This window comes from Limanda limanda, chromosome 4 (genome assembly GCF_963576545.1).
Source record: "Limanda limanda chromosome 4, fLimLim1.1, whole genome shotgun sequence".
NCBI classification, from domain to species: Eukaryota; Metazoa; Chordata; class Actinopteri; order Pleuronectiformes; family Pleuronectidae; genus Limanda; species Limanda limanda.
Window position 1 is genome coordinate 13,575,235 of NC_083639.1, and position 7,150 is coordinate 13,582,384.

Sequence of the window (7,150 nt, forward strand, 5' to 3'; positions counted from 1 at the left end):
ACCGAATCATTAGAAAAAAATTACTCAGACTGGCTACAGTCTCTAATAGGACCTCTGGTCCTGAGGGAGCACTTGCCCCACGGTGTTACATGCTACTCATCTTCTGAGTGCGAAAAGGCACCTGGTGGACTGCTCACGCTTGCTTAGAAAAAGTGGGTAAAACACTTAATTAAAAAAACTACACAACAAGATGCACAGGTGAGCTTCACCCTGTGTCTATAAAGTGTCAATGAAGGATAGCTCGGTGGCTCAATCCTTAAGACCTAGTTGTTCAACAACTAGTCTTCTCAAAACTAGTCTCTCAAATCTAGTTTGTCTCCTTAAGATCAAAAAGCATGCAGAAAATCTCCAATAAAAATTACCAACTACTGAAACGCAGTCAGCAACCAACCAAAGTTACACAAAAGTCTGCTTAGCAAAGGGAATTTAAGAATAAAGAAACTTCAAAGAGAAATTAGTTTCGAACCTATGTCTCTCTTCAAAAATTTAATCATAATTATTGTGCATTGAGATGACACAACCACTTATATGCTAGAAGCAACCAACCACGGATACACAAGGCACTAGTATACCTGCTTGGGACAGGTGCAAAGGGATTGCAATAAAAATTTTCAAAGAGAAATAAATTCCTAGAATTATTTTTCTCTTTTCTTAAATTATTTACGATTCTTGTGCCTCGAGAACACAACCACCGATTGCAATCTGCAGCCAATTACGGATACACCAGGCACTGGTAAACCGGTTTGGTAAAAGTTCAAATGAATTAAAAATAAAACTTTGCAAAGAAGAATAAATTTCCAAAATTATTTTCTTCTTCAACAACGAATCATGATCAATACCAAATGAGAGAAAGGAAAAGTTTTGAAAAAAAATTAAAAATTTTCAAAAAAATTTAAATTTTTCAAAAAATCAAATTTCTGGAAAAAAAGAATCTGGATCATTGTACACAGTATTATGATACAGATGGAGTTAGATCGCCTCACACGGGGCACCATTTATGTTGTGCAATAGGAGTAGACTTGACGTTGGCTAATTAATAGTAATCATGAAATATGATTATTAAAATAATAAAAATTATCTATCAAAAATAATTAAATTATTAATTGAAGATGATCAGTAATCAAATAACAATAAAACCACTAATGAGAAAATAGGAATTATCAATTAGAAAGTACAAGCTATCAATTAACAATGATAAGGTTATCAACCAAGAATAATGAAAATAATTAGTCCAACACAATAAAATTATCAATTTAAGAATAATACTATCTATATTAATAATTGAGAAAGGGGGGCACCACCCTGGTTTCCCAGGGGCCAACGATGTCAAGCTATAATTATCAGTCTCATAATGATAAATGTCAAATTAATAATGTCAATATTTTAATATTAACGATTACTTAATAAACAGTGAAGGCTTCTAAGTTCGAGCACAGGCGATCATAATCCAGCTGCAATCACATACATATGCACAAATAATCACAGACTACAGATACTTTAATTACAAAAGTATTTATTAAAAAGGGGAAATAAAGTTATAATGTTATTCAATGATTTATCATTTTAACAAGCTCCAATATTTCAAAGGTAAACACAGCAGCAGCACTTATCACAATTCAGAAAATACATGGACAACCTGCGGTCTACCTATGTATGTCTGTCTCTATGTGTGTGTGTGTCTGTGTCAAAGTGTCTCTCTGTGTGTGTGTGTCTATGTGTGTGTGTGTGAAATAAAGTTAGTGTTATTTAATGATTCATCATCTTAACAAACTCCCATATTTCAAAGATAACAACAGCAGCTTATCACAATTTAGAACACGCATGTAACCTCTGGTCCATCTATGTGTCTCTGTGTGTGTGTGTCTGTCTGTGTCTATCAATGTGTGTGTGTGTGTGTGTGTGTGTGTGTGTGTGTGTGTGTGTGTGTGTGTGTGTGTGTGTGTGTGTGTGTGTGTGTGTGTGCGAGAGAGAGAGAAAAAGAAGGGGGGTGGCGATGACGCGTAGTGACATCACATCTAAGATGGAGGCCGATCATGATTCGTGGAATCAAGGCCTAAAAACTCTCAAAATGGCGGATTGACTACAAAACAAGATGGCGGAGCCGTTATGAATTTAGAGCCAGGATGGGAGGAGAGAGAGAGCGGAGGCGTGGCAATAATAGACTCAAAATGGTGGGTTAACTTGCGTTATTCAAGATGGAGTCTATGTTAATGACACCATGTGGCCGGAGCGCACACTGGTGGTCCTCACATGAATTACACAAAGGAAATTTTAGACAAAGAGAATTCTTATCTCTGCTTGGCTTTGGGGCCGAATGGTTTCCAGATGTGTTCAGCCTCTCTAAGCATAGATTTAACTATGTGACATGACCTGTATTATAAATACAGATCGGAAGTGTGTATAGGTCGGTTTAGAAGGAGAGAGAGAGAGAGAGAGAAAACATGTAAGGAGAGTTCAAAGAAGCTCTTAAAAAATACGCCTGAGATGAGTTAACAGGGATTCACCCCTCAGCCCTCAAGCGAGCGTTGTGGGCCGAGGTTCTGATCTGTGATATCACTGCAGACTCACACAGACGTTAACAGTGCGGGCGGAGGCGCTTCTCGCGGCCCTATTTACTTGCAACACAAAACATTGCGATCAAACCGGAAACCGGAAGTAGCGGCTCGGAGTAGTGGCCGGCTAAAACAATGGAACACGGAAGTTCCATCAACAAAATACACTCAAGTATTAAATCAACACGCTACATATTAAAACTAACATCTGCCCAGACAACATAAGTCTCTTACTGTACAACCCTCGCGATGTGCCTGCGACTCGGCGCGAATGTGTCGGGGGCCAGTGAATCACGTGGTCTCTCTCACGAGCGGAGCTCCTGGCTCGGCCGCTGGACCGGAAAAGGAAGCGAATTATTCCTGCTGTCTTGACGGAATGAAACTTCGCCTTTCTTCTGTAACAGCGGAGAACGTGCTGGTCTACAGAAACGGAGTGGATTGCCTCTTACTCCTCAGCGGGATGAACGTCGCGCTTCTGCAGGGGACGGCTGGTTTGAGGCCGTTTGTAGATCGTTGGAAAAACAAAAGTAAAGTCCGTGGGGAAAATGAAACAGTTTGAGATCGTCCAGCGAGCAATTTCCTGTTTGATCTTTCCAAGTTAAAACAGGAAAGGTCCTTTCCAAAATAAAACGTCGACTAAGATAAATGAATGAAATGAATTGAAACAAACATCTTATTGCCTCCTTAAGCAACGGGAACCTCTGGTCAGACCTGAGGAGGCCTAACTGGAACGTCAGTGCTGGAGTGAAAAAGAGCAGTTAAGAGAAAAGTAGTTCCCTCCTTAAGTTGCTGGAACCTCTGGACAGACCCAAAAGGGCCTGATGGGAACGTCAGCATCGGAGGAAAGAGAGAAAGAAGTTAGTTGCCTCCTTAAGTTGCTGGGTTAACTGGTGAGACCCCGGGGGGGGGTCCCGTTGTCACATCAGCATCGGAGTGAAGAGAGAGATTTCTGGGACCTCAGCACTCTTATACCACCTGAGGACTTCCTGCTTCCTCAGGAAGTGGTCATAGGGTTCAGTTGGCTCTCATCCAATGAGAATGTCAGGGTCCCGTCCTTAGTGGGCGGGGATTCGACCTCAGTGGGCGTTTCAGAGTCTCATTTAGGTTTTTGCAGAGCGGCCTGCAACATCTCCCCACCAGGGCCTGCTGGAGGGGGGGCACAGTGGGGGTTCAGGACATGCTTCCCCCACCAAGGCGAGGCTCCAGGCTGTCTAGAGAAGGTGTGAATTAAGACTGAAACTGGTTGAACTGGTTTCAGCTGGGCCTTGTAGGCCTCAAGTATTTACAACCTATTGTTTGATGGTCACTCAGGACCTTACCCCCAACACCTCTGTGATCATGTTCTTAGATAACGATGTTACTCAGACTGATAACTGTTGCACAGCATGAGAGAAGAACTTCACAGTGTTTTGTTATTGCAGCTAATACAAGCAACAACTGCTCCTGACATGGAATCATATACACACAATTATAGTGCATTTATCTAAACAAAGAGGATTGTTGGAATTGACAATTCTCATTGTAAACCAAAGTTGTTATAAATGTTCCATTAATTCACACTGAGGGCAGTATATATTGTTTTTCTTTCCGTTAAAAATAACTATTAATATCACATTTTCCCTGGTGGAAATGTGCTTTCATACATTCACAATCTCCATCCAGTCAAAGTGCTGTGGTCTGAGATACAGATGGTATGTTTTCAGACAATTAAATATTTGGATTTATTGGCTTCATATGCTCAACCAGTCAGTTTACTCCATACACTATATTCGCTGCAGTCCACTCTTCTGAGTCAGTCTCAGCATGACTGTGCCTCCTCCTATAGAGAAGATGTTATCAGCAGTTCCCTGCTGTATGGTTCATGCAGAGATGTAGGCTGCAGTTTAAGTCTAAGCACTTTGCATCATTCGCTCTTTAAATCTTAATTATTGACAGTGGTTCAGAGGCAGAGCTACAGACCTGATGTTCTCTTACACAGGATGAACCCAGGGGTTAAACTGAGCTACCCAGGGGGCTCAGCCTCCACACTCAGGCTCCTATGTGTCCAGGTGAGATGCAGATAACTCAAGTTAACGAAAAGAACGCTCTTTACCGTCAGTGCAGTAAAAAGTAAAAGGCAGATATAGTACTTTTACCATACCACCTGTTCAACCAAAATGTTAAATAACAATTATTTCAACAGTTTTCACAATCGTTTTACACATCCACAACAAACTATGGATCTTATTGATAAGATATGTGGTGTTTGCCGATACCCACACATGACTGCACTCCTCCGCAGGGAAACTACTCATCCAGAGTAACTCTGACTCCAAAGGTGTGTATTTCTGGCAGAAATGATTAATTTCTTCCTGTCAGCATGATGGCATGCATTCAAACATGGATGTTGTTTGAGGGAGAAATACTTTTGTGTGTTGTATTATTGAAAAAGAAGCCTGGGTCTTCTAGACAATTGTAGTAAAACCATACTGATGATACTATGTTTTACATTACATTTAAATATACAGCATGAAAGCAAAGCGAGGTTAAAAAACCTTTGGCAAACCTGCATCTTAACCTTTAAACAGCATCTCATGAGAAATGTTTCTGTTTGCATGGAGTTCGACCGTTGAGCATGTTATGAAAAGCCTCACCACAGGCCCGATCAATAGAGACTCTGTTGCTGTGCAGGACAATAACTTGTGCGTATGAAGAGCTTGGTAATCAATCCGTTCAGTTGTCTCACCGATCTCCTGGTGCCAAACCCATACAAGCACAAATTACTCAAGTGAACACAGCTCAGCTGTAAGATGTTCGCCGTGACACCGTCTACAATTTAGCAATATTTAATTAAACATCTTTGGCAGTAGTTAAGGCCCAAGTACAACACGAGACCTAGTCACTACCAGGATAATCTCCCTTATAAATACACAAACATCTGTGTGTGTATGTGATTAAAACTCACATCTCGCAAACCATTCATCTTAACAATTTCATACATGACATGTGTATTTCTGGTGGCCCCAAGAAGGGCAATATTGAAGTTGGTGCAATTTTGATACATATGTTCAATATGAATCAAAATTTAACAAACTGTAGCTGTCAGTGGAGGCAGGTTGGTTTGTCTTCAGTCTGTGGACCGATTTGAACATGTCTTTGTCTATGTCCTCTGGGAAACTACAGTAGAGGTTGGCAACTGGGTCAAACTGCAGTTTAACATTGTCAATTTAGTTAACAGATTATTTTTATTTCACCACATCGGACTGACACAGACAGAATCACTTCCTGTTTGTCTTCAAAGTAAAGGCACAATGTTGTGTTGTTGCTATAATGCCTTATATCAGGCATTTATTTTGAAATAGCCAACATAGCAGTTCAGATCAAACATGTGCAAACAGTTGAACAGAAATTTCATTTTATGAAAAACATTTACAAAAAAAAAGTGTAGATAAACCAGGTAGGATTAGGGATGAGTATTGATAAGATTTTAACGATTCCGATTCCTTATCGATTCCTGCTTATCGATTCGATTCCTTATCGATTCTCTTATCGATTATTTTTGGGCAAGGGGGGGAAAAAAGAGCACAAACGGGTTCATTTACATTCATTTTCTTTTATATAATTTTCTATAATGATGCACACCATATACAGTATGTATACATAAACATTTACATTTTTTAAATAACCAAAAACATTCACGTATTCCTCTTGAACTAAAGATAAACCTGACATTCTTCTGTAGAAATTACGATAAAATAAAACTTATATAACTTAAATAAAACTTACTCTGTTTAATTTAAACATGTTACTAGAAACTACAATGCTCCTTCCTTTTTTAAAAAGGGTATATGAAAACTGAGCTGCCAAAAATTAAACTAGCAGTGGCAAATACCATCAAGTCTGCACCAGCAATTGTAATCAACAAAATCAACAATTCTTGTGCAGAAAAATAAGCATGTCTGCTTTCTCCGGAAGGATACGGGATCTCTCAGGACTAATTGTGTCTCCAGCCGTGGAGAACTCAGATGGGGTGGAGGATGCCTGAACACACAGATAGGACTCAGCTAGACCTGACAGCAGGGGTAAAGTGTGTCTCTGGTCCCACCACCAAAGGGTGGCGTTATTCGTAGAGGGGATGGAGGGCAGACTTCTGTACAGCTGGACCTCTTGATGCACTCTCTGGGCCATGGACTCAGGGAGCTGTTGTTGTTGCAGGGACTGCGACGTTACCGCCGAGCGAAGCTGCAGTAGCCGCCGAGCTACTGCGACGTTACTGCCGAGCGAAGCCGCGGTAGCCGGCGAGCTACTGCGGCTTCGCTCGGCAGTAGCAGCCGGCGAGCTACTACCGAGCGAAGCCGCAGTAGCCGGCGAGCTACTGCGACGTTACTGCCGAGCGAAGCCGCAGTAGCCGGCGAGCTACTGCGACGTTACTGCCGAGCGAAGCCGCAGTAGCCGGCGAGCTACTGCCGAGCGAAGCCGCAGTTGCTCGGCGAAGCCGCAGTAGCCGCCGACTTACTCCGGGTTGCCGCCATGACATGTTTGCTGCCGTCTGAATGAAAAAGTTTGCGCATGCGCAACGGCACAGGGAACCGTTAGCAGAATCGTTAAAGAATTTCGCT